At 36.7% G+C, this 12,475-nt stretch overlaps 1 long non-coding RNA gene across 1 annotated transcript; it reads right to left on the bottom strand.

Annotated features, from left to right (window-relative positions):
- Window positions 1-287: 287 nt before the first annotated feature.
- On the bottom strand, window positions 288-11,970 carry LOC127467928 (uncharacterized). The gene is made up of 3 exons (XR_007903354.1): window positions 11,385-11,970; window positions 5,429-5,524; window positions 288-630 (listed from the first exon to the last, which is right to left on the bottom strand). It is a non-coding gene; the product is annotated as an uncharacterized LOC127467928 (long non-coding RNA).
- Window positions 11,971-12,475: the final 505 nt, after the last annotated feature.

Genomic DNA, 12,475 nt, shown 5'->3' with positions numbered 1-12,475 from the left:
GGCATCTGTTCCCAGTCCTCCTCTGTGAACACTGAGGCTCAGAATTCATTAAAATTTTTAGCAATGCTTACCTAGGCTGTCAATAAATTACTTTCACTATCTTTTTGAGGTCTTACTGTTTCTTTCACTGGTGTCTTGCTCCTATTAGTCAATTTATCCTAACTTTATCCTGTTTTCTCCTTTCTTTTACAACAACATAATTCAGAAGTCACTCTGATAAAAATTAGTGTAGGAACTGTGCAAGAAAGCAAATCAACCAACCTTTTAACTTCTTTTGTTTAGTCTTACTCTTCTTTTTCCTCCATGTTGTTGCCTACTTTTTATTCATTTTGAAATTTCCGTACTGTAAAGAGGTGAATTTCCTTTAGACAGATCCCTTTTCTAATACTACCGAAAGATGTTATGCCTTCCAAAGACATAGTAGCTTGGATTCTAATATATTTTGTACTTGGTCAATTATTTTAATTCATGCAAATTAAATGTAAAGCCATAGAAAAAGCTATTGAAACACTCGCCTGAATATCAAGATTTATCAGACACAGATCAAGTTCATTTTATCAATGAAGCTCTTCTAGGCTGGTATCCATTTTCTTCCTCCCATTGTTTGTTGAGATTTTTGAGGGAAATTACCTAAATGAAAAATCAGTTCAAAAATTTGCAGTGTTGTGAGTGGAACTTTAGGATCCGCTGAAAACTGAATGCAGACATTACCAGCTAATAACAACTGCAAATCAACTTAACTATGGTTTATTTATGCAAGAGTTTTGCATGATGTGAACTAAATGCTAAAGATAGCAATAATGTTTGAATAATATCAATAAAATCATACAGCTTTGTGCATGGATGCTTTTATGCCTCTTTTAAGATTCTGTAGATCAATTAAGATTGAATCGATGTAAGTATATAACTCTTTTTAAAATTTTTAAACAGTACCTAAAAGGATCTGGGCACTTGTACCTTTCATTTTGAGACCAGCTATAACTCTAGATGCAGCTGTACACCACAGTCATTAACCTGTTTGAGACTCTGATAATTTCAGAGCTCTAACAATTATTACTATTGATGTCATCTTTGCTATACTTCTTGAATTTGCATACACACATCTTAGAAAAACCCATGAGTGTCTCATTGCTTTCAAAAATTTTCATATTTACCTGGTTTTATCTCTTTAAGTATTGTGAATTTTTCTTTCCTTTCCACGCCCCCCCCCCCCCCTACCCCCAGGCATTTTGTTGTCTGTTTTGTTATTTGATATTATTGTCACCTTGTCCACCCATCTGCTTCTTCAAGCTATTTCTTTCTTCATTTTTGACAGTGCCTGTATAATGTTTCTCACACATCTGGTTTCTCTCCTATATACTGGCTTAAGCCCTCCCTCATGTTTCTGTGTATCCTCTCAGCATCTGGTAGATCACTGCCTCTTTGAGGAGCTGCCTATTCAGAAAGCAGCTTTCTTCTGTGGTGTTGTGAAACTCCAGGTAGGCTGGGGTGAAGCTACAGTGGAAAATAATTATTATTCAGTGTCTGATGCAAAAATTCAGTACACAATGAAAGAATCTATTGTTATGCATATACTCATGGGAACAGTGTGAGGGTTTCTTGAAGAAACCTTTGGTTTAAACATTTCAGTTAAAATCTCATTCTTAATGTTACATCAGTATAATTTTGATTTAATAAAAAATGCTTTGAGAGCTTTGAGAGTACCATTTTTATAATAATTATCCTTTTTATTTTTCACGGTACTCCTAGAATGCTTTTACTTACATGTTTTCAGAACCTCTACCACTTAGGACTAGTTAATAAAAACATAATACCATACAGGGTTATCCAGACCAATACATCTGCCCTGTGGGTTTTTTCCCTCAGTACTTTTTCTTCCACAAAGAGACATACCTACCTATTCCTTGAACTCGCAGATGCTCCTTCCTCTTTCCCCATCACTGTCCCATATACAACCATTCTCTTACTGTGCTACCAGTTTAATACAATTCTTCTTATTGGTGAAGCACTGGTGTAATACCATATTGATTCACATTTAATAATAATATACATTACAGCTTCGTATTTATGCTTGGTTTCAAGATTTTTCTTATGTCTTACAGGAAAATACTTGCCACACATAGTACAGAAATGCACCCTGCACAAACACCAAGTGGAAGAGCTTTGCAGAGTAGCATTTGGAGGAAGGGAGTCAGACAATCTTTCATCCATGCTACGGACTTTCTTTCCCCCTACTCTATGCTCCAGAAACTATACAGAGTTTGTATCTCAATTTGCTTGTAAACATATTGCTTGCTTCATGGCTTTGGTGGCTCAGCTTTCCTTTGACTCAGACCCACTTCTTCTTCCTCATTCCTTGCTCCCAGGAAGAACTCTGATGCCTATAATTTCTCTGTGATGTACAGGGGGAGCTGGAAGCACTCTCTGTTAGTCATTGTTTGCCAGACATTAAAATCACTTACAGCTTAGAAGACTTTTTAATCTTTGCTAAAAAAATTGTTTATCTCTCATCATAAGTGCTACCTTGGTCCAATAATGCAGGCACAACAGATCTAAATTCAATCAGTGTGACCATCCTTGACAGATCTACACACCTTCAGCTCTCTGAGGAGTAAGCACAAAAATTGATTCATTCAATGTTTGGTTTCCCTTTTGTAATCATGCACACCATCCAGTCTGGGAGATCTAGAGGACTAGTCTTCAAATTTGTTCTTATTTTATATATTTAATCCACCTTTTTCTTCTTTAATAGGATGAAACATCTATATTCAGGTATCTTTTTGTGTTCTGCTATTATGCCAGTGTTTTGTCCATTACCCTATTATTCTTGTCATTCGATGACCGTAGCTAAGAAATTTATCTCTGGTATAGAATCTTGTCAGCTGCCTTTTTAAAATCTGAGTATAGTACATGCACTGAATTTCTCTTATCTGCCATGGCAGTAATGTCTAAAAAAAATTCTGTGAGTTCAGTGTGACCTCTCTAGCCCAAGTCCACATTGTTATTGCTGTTTCAAGGAGTCTTTCATTAAAAAACAAAAGGTGGCTTTGAATATTTTGATTACTTAAATTCTAATTTCTTAGGTTGCTTCTTTTTTCTGTTTAGTAATTAATAGTTTTAGAACTCTTAACTTCTATCTTTAAGAATTAGAAAACTTTGCAAATTTCTTTGGAAAGAAAAAAAAGTGATTTCACTGAGATCACAGTGACAAATTTATTTGGACAGAGCATCTAAAAATATTTTAGTAGTGTTATGTAAATCGTAAATGCTGTTGGAAATAATTTGCTGCAAACCTAGCAAGAATCTTCGTATCTGGATCACTATTCCTGCTCAGGTTAGTGCCTCTATGTCAGGAAAACTGTGAAGCAACGCCAGGAATTTTCTTGCTCCCCTATGTTTCTAAGCTACTTCCCATGGAAAGAAGTTACAGGAAATATGTTGTATCAGCAGTGCCCTTATTTGTAAAAATGGGAATGCTTTGGCAGTAGATAGGGTCTTACAGTACGCCCTGAAACTGGCAAATTCTCTTTGCCCAATTTTGATAAATTAATATCTTCGTTGTTTTATCTTAGGTGCTTATGTGTTTTATATAGGCCTTTAGAGGCTGTAGAGTTCCACAGAGTCCTCACAGTTTTGACTGTTAATGACAAAAATGTGCAGTCCACTGATGTGGTACACTTGATCTGCTATGGATGCTTAAAAAAATCTCAGCTATATTTATTCCATTACTACTCATTTAAGATCAGCTGAATGCTATTGGGGGCAATGGAGTTACATTAGAATAGGTCTGACACAAGTGAAAAGAATCAGACCCATCATCATCTATTCTACTGAATATTCTATTGAACTATTGTAAATGACATCCAGAGCTGAACCAAAGATAACCACATTTTAGAGTGATATAATATTATTATGTTTCTGAGGGGGGCACACTCCTTATGCCCAAATGCCAGAACTATTACTGAGAAAGGCTTCTTGATGTGGAAGGAAAAATGAGGTGATAGGAGGGAGCAAGGAGAACAATATAACACAATTGTAAGAAGAGACAGAAGAGCATACTGTGTTAAAATTGGAGCCAAGAGGTGTCATGATGAAGAGAAGAGAAACAGTAGTAATTTGCATTTTGTGCAGCACCTTTTAGTCAAGAATATCAACACACTTTGCAGCTTAGCTTAGCTTTATCTGTTGCTATAAATAAGTACTAGTAACGCATCTTACGAGTAGCATGTGGAAGATTGTAAGTTGCTTCCCTGAACAGCAAGTCCACAAGAAGCTTGTGGACTGACTCCTAACACATTGGTCTGACTCCTAACACATAGCCAATAAAACATGCTCCTTTGAAGGACATGGAAACATAAAGTAAAAAAAAAAAAAATGGAAGAAAAAATGATGCGATGAGCCAGGAATACAACCTTTACCCTAGACTTTCATGAAAGCCTGTGTTTGTTCCATCTCTGTTGCTTTTACAGTAGAGACATAACTCCCAGCACTACTGGGATTTGACTTCTAAGGTTTACTTTAGTATTTCATTCTGGAATGCAATGACAGGAAGAACAAGGAAGACAACTAATTCTAACCTACGTTCTTATTTTTCTAGCACAGTTACTATCTATCAGCAAATCATTTAATCTTAACAGTCAGATCCTTGAATTCTAGCTCAAAATAATGGCTATCAGCAAGACTACTGGGGAGTACATACATCATATAGACCTCCAGAAAAGTATTTATGTCCACTGGGAATCTCATTTCTGTTCACTGGGAATCCAGAGTCAGAACTTGCCTCAGAAAATCAGTGTCAGTGTCCTTTGTTTCAAAGAATTATGGACAAGGCACCCTTTTATTTCTAGATACTACTGATGGTAAGTGCAATTTCATCTTACAGTTTAGTAACTAGAAGAGTCCTAACTCACTCACTGCTTCAGTTTGAGAAGGTTCAGAGTAATGATGTCAGGATTGTCATTTTGCCTTGTAGGCACAACTAGCCACCAGTTTCAAAGCAATGAAGAAAAATACATTCCTCTGACCTTCTCCCTGAAAGATTTCTTTCTTAGTTAGAGAACTGTCAAGTGAGCAGTTCATCTGTTGGCCTAAGTAGTAGATTGAAGCCTGACTGGACAAAGAAAAGAACAGGAAGGTGTAGAAGTCCGAGGTGGGTTTGCTATTTACAGAAACATTTGTTTTATCGTTGGCCAAAACACCTTCTCCTTCCATCTCCATGTAATTCTTTTCCCTGTCCTATGACTCCTTCACAAGTTTTTTGCTTTCACAGCAACAACACAGTTGAGTGTGTTGACTTTGAGGGGAAAGAAATCCTCACTGGGACTGGGAACAGGCATCTGTGAATGGGTGTAGGAGTATGAGCCTGTTACACAAAGACAAAAGGGTAACTTGATTAACATTTAATAAGCTCAGCTCAAAGTTGTATCACCAACTTTCCCAGAAAGAGTCCTAACCAGGAGGTCTGAGGCTACTGTTCTCTGCCTTCCAGTTCTATGCTTCTTTGGTGTTGTAAATGGTTCAGTATCTGAAATAGAGAGATGAACACAAAAAAAAATAAAGGAAAAAAAAAAGCATGTTTGTGAATGTTGTCATTAATGGCAATGTGCCATTTATACATTAAGTAACTCATGACTATAAATGTCTGCAGTGTCAGTGTCAGAACAATGATCTAATCAATGCACTTCCTTAAAATATGTGCATATGGAGGATTTCTTGATTCCTTCTGAACCAGCAAATCTCAGGACCTTGTTGCTCTTGTGTTTAAGTGGTTCATAATTTTGTTGTAAGATAACATCATTTTCCATATTGCTGGGGAAGCTCTGTTCCATGGGTTACAGTGTATTTTGGACTCACATATGGTCGGTTCTTGGTGTCTTTTTCTGACTCTGTGTACAGCAAAGCATTCACTGAAAGGTCTAAAATCTGCTTTAGATCCACATTTAAGTATGGAGGGAAGAGTATTATATTGGGGGCAAGACTGCCAGGTGCATTTTTGTGTTTTTGTGTGGGTAGAGTATTTTGGACAACACAGAACTCTGACTCAAAAAATGCTGGTAAAGTATTGGGGAATAAAACTTAAAAGAAGAACAAGAGAATACGAAAATGTCAGTATCAGCATCTGGACGCTTTGGTGTGCAGTTCAAGGCATCCATCTCTTTAATATGATACACCTCAAATTGGACATAGATCTCATATCTATCTACAAGGCTTTTTATAGGAAAAACCAGTAGAATCTGTAGGAGACAGATTAATACAATATCTTGAAAAACATGCTGCCATAACAACAGAGAATAGAAAACAGCACTTAATTCTGCAGTGATGTACAGATAAAAGAAAGGTTATGGGTTGCCAATGTGGACTCCTAAATTTTCCTTCCAAAAATAAAACCAAATGATAAGAATCTGAATCCGAACCATTTACATAAAAGTAAATATATTGACTTGGTGGAATTGTTCTGAATGCAACTGAGATTGAAATCTGACTTAACGTTGTCTTCCTATGATCAGATCTAACTTAACTGTAGGAGCTACATGGGACTTTAACATGATCAGAAATTATACAGTGCAGTAAACTTTAATAGTGAAAGAGTAGAGCAACCTGACTAGCATTTCTTTCTTTGTTGCTCTAGCTTTGATGAGTATTATAGAAACAACAATCTCGAGCTTTAGTTCCAGTGAGGATAGTATGTATGAAATCTGACTTACCACATCTTACAGAAAATTTTCTGCATGGTGACCTTTTGCCAAAACAAATTGTATGAAGTTGCTAGCGTTTGCAGGTAGTTGGCAGTTTGCTGTCCAAAGCAAATATAAGAAACTCAATGTGCAATGACAGTTATGAAAACTGTTGTGTCTAAACAAACGTATCAGAACACAGTTCATAAGACAACTGCTTTATAAATTGTTTATTTAAAGAGTGAGCTTATGGGAAGAAATATTGCATAACTCAGTCTTAAAAATTAGAGAATCTGCTTAAATATGATAATATGGTTCTTCCAAATACATCTTGAATAAATCATATATTCATATATATTTTAATACACATGTATAAACTTATGCCTTATGCAACATTATCTTTTCTGGTTGGGATGATAACATGGACAAAATCACATCTCTGATTCAGGTGAAGTACCATTTCACATTAACAAGGACAAGATTTTTTGAAATTTTTGATGGGTTTTAGTGCTTTTGAGTAGAACTAGTATTTTAATTAAAAAGAATGATGTATTGTACTGGCAGAAGTCCCAGTAAGATCTAAGTGACTTATAGACCATTTACTAGTATAACAAGTGAAGATCTCCCCAATATCCCATTTATTTTCAGTAAAAAGCTTACAATGGGTTCTCAATATTTTACTTTTCCCAAAAGACCATCCTTAATTTTTCACAGAGAAGCAACAAGGTATAGCAATTGGGTATAAATCAGTATTTCCCACTATATTCAGAACTCCAAATGCAGGCGCTCAGTCTTAGTGTGTCATCCAGACTCCATTTACAATTTTAAACTTCTTTCAGCTTGTGGATCTCACAGATTTTCCAAAAGCAGTATGAATCCTCCTGTCAGCAATTCTGCTGGCAATAGTCTTAGGTTTTTTATTTGCCTTTCCAAGATCAAAAGTTGAGAGCTACCTATCTCTTCATTAGTCTGTGAAGGGATAGACACTACTAGAGGATAATTCATCCAATCTGTTTTAGACACCCATCTTAGGCTGGAATGAATCACTCTTCAAAGACACCTCTCATTTTCACTGTAACTATAGGTGAAGTTACTAACAAACGAAAGTGGAGAAGAATCTCACCAGTAGCATCAAAACCACTAAAGGAAGCCAGATGATTTTTTTAAGCACCTGGTGGTTTAAGTTGCTAAATTTACACATGAATTAGTCTCATCTGACATTATTCATTGTTAATTACAGTTCAAATTACAGTAACATAACCATATGAGCAGGTATGCTTACAGTAAGCAACTCAAATAATATCACTTTAAAATATTTTTTGATTAATGTAATAGGACAATTTTTAATATGATAGCTTAAAATGTTACTCTTTCTGGAAAATTCAAGAGCTTGTAAAAGTAAGTAGTTATGTAAAGCAACAATGCCACCCTGCAACATCCGTGTTTCCCAGAAAGCCACTGAGTAAATGTGATCATTCTTACAACTAAGCACTTTGTATAAATGCAAATTAAAAGATCGAGCCCTATAGTCTTACCTTTTATATTTCAAAATCTATACTCAAAAAATATAGTCTCTTAATAAACACAGAAAAATGGGAAATCTCCCCTGTACTTTCAATATTTATTGGCAAATAGAGCTTCCATTTTTTAAATTTCAGTTTAAAGACTACCAAATATCCAAATTTTCCAAATATCATATGAATGAGAAATTCTGATAGAAATGTTGGTGCACAGGCATTAAAACATGCTGTTTCCAAAAATATGTGCCTTACAGACTTCGCACCTGCATCCATTGATCTCAAAGGCATGGAGCATACAATTCAGAGACTGCAATATCTATGCTTCCTCAGAGTCACAGACTGAAGGGAATATTTATATTGCAAAATAAAAGATGAGAAGGAATATAGTTTGAATATTATATCACCACATATGCACCATTCAATTTAACTTCTAGCTCATGCCCTACCATGGCTCTGCACAGCTTCACTAGCTCTTGCAGATGAAGCATAGGCACTGTCTGAAGACAAGACAACACTGGCTGTTCTTGAAAGGCAGAAAGGGCAAATCTGGGCCAGGACCAGATTCTTCCGTTTTATGTAGTCCTCCAACACCATCCCAACTGACCTTACCACTTGAAAGATGAGACATGATCTCATTTCAAACACTTTTCTTTTAGTTAAAATCCTGCTATAGAGAACCATAATGAAGATTTAACACAATTTTGGATACTTTCTGCTGAGACACACCCATACATCAGTGCTATGTAGTACAGGCACACCAGTCTGTCTGGGAGGAACTAGCAGAGGGGATGTCAGGCAATCTGCAAGACTTGTCAAAGGATCCCTCCTGACATTTCTTCTTCAGAATTATAGATGCATATCCCATTGTCCCTCCCAGGGTTTGAATGCTCTGTGGTAGAGAAAGGCCAGGATTCTGAGGATCCCCATCCCACTGGGAAAGCTGTCAAGCTATCCAGAAAAATTTTTCAAATAAAATTTAGTAATAGTTTAACCCACTGAGAAACTAGGAACTGCAGTTTTAGGAATATTTCTTTAAATACCACATGTTAGATATCTACACAGGAAGTAACAGCTTGTGGGATGAGCCACCATTTTTCATTTGGGAAAAATGAAAAAGACATTCTGCTTATAATAGGGAGAACTATAGGACACTTCCTGCCAGAAAACAGGCTTGAGAAATAGCTCCATAATGGCCACATTCAGTCATTAAGGCAACTTCTTTCTTTGAAATCAAAGCTGTTCCTTTCATTCACTTGGCCTTAAAATCAGTAGATACATACACTTCGTTGACACTTGTTGTAGTTTATATCTCCTAGCAGAGAATTTCTCTTGGTGAAAGCATTGGTGTTGTACTAACATAACTCAAAGATTACAGGTAGGCCCTTCTGCAGTTTACTTGTGCAGGTCAGGGATAAATCAGCACTCGTATTGATACGTTGTATCTTCTTTGTTCAGTCACATACTTACACTGAAATCTACCTACAACTTAATCAGTAGCTCTAATATGTAGCTGTTATCTTTAAAATTATCATGTATGTGATGTACACCTGTAGTTCATGTAATCTCTTCCTTGATGTAGTTAGCCTTTAAAAGGCCTGCCTAATTTTAAAACAAAAAGCCCCCCACACTTTTCTACTGAACTTCTAACAAAGTATCTTATCGAGGAGATGACTCACACCAACAAAGCCCAAGGATATCCAGGGCTTATGTAATGCAAAAGAAATAATGGAGCTGAATCTAGTGGAGAACTGAGGTATGCAATGTTAGTGTTTTAGCTAAGTGTCTTGTAGCCACATCAAAGTGATTGTTTAAGCTTTAAATATTTAAGACACAAAAACACCCCCAAAACAACCCTGTAGGGAGAAATCAGTCTGAACAGTTTTGGTTTCTGTGAAACAGAAAAGAACCCAGATATCAGTATTACTCTAAAGTGGCACTTCAAGACTAACGGAAAAAAAACAAACCCAGTCTGATTCCTTAAAGTCAAAGAAAAGCATTGCATTTCTGTGGGGGAAATGGTAGCACTCAGTAACCACTTAGGTTGATTAAAGCTGGTTATTTCTTATGGATGTATCAGGAGTTATGTATTGAACCATTGTCAACTTTTCTAATTTGAAGGAAATTATTTGACTTCAGGGGAACTCTACAATTTCTTGAACTCCACACTTTCTTTGGTGTGTAGGTCTCTTATTTATTTATGTTTAACACTAGCAGCTTCCACTAATCAGCTGCAGGATACAAGCAGAAGTCCAGCTGGTCTTGGCAAGAGACTGCTGGGAAGTAACCCCAGACAGATTCGCTGTGGCAATTAAGCACTCATTCATTAACAGTGTGAAAATATAAAGGCTGCTGGAGGAAAACAGAGAGATATTGCATCCAAACTTTTGAAGGAAGAATATTTGAGTTAATCTCACAGATTTCATTGCCCCAAATCAATTTATTCCAACCCTGCAAGAAGGTAGCTTGAACCGCAAATAGTGGTTTGTGAAATCTAATTTCTTTGTTCAAAATGAAAAATTTTACCAGGTAGCTCTCAGAAACAAACCAGGCCCACACTTATGATCTACACATGTTCTTCTTCGTAATTTCCATGAACATTTTATGACGGGAATTAATCCAATATCATAGACACAGTGGACCAGCTGCTGTTGCAAATTGCTCATGCTGTGATTCAGAATGAAGCTACAACTTAGAGAAATTTGTAATTTTTGGTGGCACTTGTGTGTACAGCTCAAAGACTTAGGGTTAATCCGCTAAGCTTAAGAAGAAAAACATAATTTGCAGAGAGAGGAATGAGGGTTAAGGTATGACCAAAGTGCTGGAGTGAATCAGTGTCACTGAGTGTAATTTTGCTGCCCACCATCATTCAATAGTGACATGGTTTGAAGCTGGCTCCCTGCTAAATCTCCAAACCTCACCACAAGAAGTTCCCTCCCCCCCACTAAACTAAGAGAGAAGAGAAAAAAAACCAAGACAACCGAAACAAGAGAGAGACAGCTAAAGCAATATATATAAATATATTTACACTTATATTACAGTTATATACAATTGAAATATGTAATCAATTTCACAAGGGAAAGGGAAGGGGGAAGGGAAAAAAAGGAACAAAACCAAAATAAAATATATATATATATCTCAATCAGTAGCCCAAGATCTAGCAACTAAAAGAATTAGCAAAAGACTATCTTACTACTCTCCTTGGGACAACAGAAAGTCGCTCTGGAACGACTGTCGGCAACCTGTGTCTCCCAAGGTCAACAAGGCCTTACCAGGCCTCGCTCCCCAACAACGACAGACTCAACAGCAGGGAACCGGCACCTCCAAAGCCGCTGGAAGGAAAGAGAGGGCGAAGGCCACTTCTCCTTTCTTCTTATACCCTGGCTTATGCAAAAATTGTAGGGAATACTTGGAAAATCTGGGCACTTCCTTGGTTACAAACTGGTCACCAAGGAAGGCCTAGACTAAACTACCACAAATAGAGTGTCTGACCATATACTTATGAAAAGCCTGATGGTAACCAAAGGGATTGCATTTGTAGTCACTTTTATACTTTGACTTGGGAGATGATTAATCTTGTAGACTTCAAAGAGAAGTTAAATGCAACTACTGCCAAATGTTCAACCACTGCAGACATTCATGAATTAAGATGTTTCATGCAGGGATCTTATATCTGTTCTAAGGAAAGGAAGGGAAAGGAATCCTACCAAGGTCAAAGTATTTTCCATTGCATCCTTTACTGATAGAAAACAGTGAAAGGACAACAACTAACACCTAGTTAAGACCGTTTTATTCTGAAAATCATCTTGCAGTGGTCTGAAATACTTTAAAGTAAGTTGTGGTTACACTAGTTGGCATATAGAGCCAACAGCCCATTAGCCAGATGAAAATTGCTGCAGTGTGACAGATGTTTGACTCCATTTGTGCCTGGAGGCTGGTGTAAACCAGTAACATTAGTTCTTTGCCAGCTGGATAATATTTCTACACTAGATATTATTTCTTGCTCAGGTAATTCAGTGACTGTCCATTCTTTGTTAGCCACAGGAATGAAGGAAAGAATCAGCCAGGGCAAAAGGCAATTAATCTTATTAAAACATACTAAAACACAACAACTGGAACTCATTACACTAAAACAAGATTGAGCTTCTGGTCTCAGTTTAATTCCTTGAAGATAAATGTCCAGAAGTAAGCACTTTTATCCCTGCGGCATATTTATTAAAACTCTTAAAAGAGAATCAACAATTGAAAATCAGCAAAAAGTACAAAACCTAATTCGAACCATGA

The sequence above is a fragment of the Manacus candei genome, unplaced genomic scaffold (assembly GCF_025592945.1).
Source record: "Manacus candei isolate 608988 ecotype Guabito, Panama unplaced genomic scaffold, ASM2559294v1 h1tg000014l, whole genome shotgun sequence".
NCBI classification, from domain to species: Eukaryota; Metazoa; Chordata; class Aves; order Passeriformes; family Pipridae; genus Manacus; species Manacus candei.
This window is presented reverse-complemented; position numbering and strand designations above follow the sequence as displayed.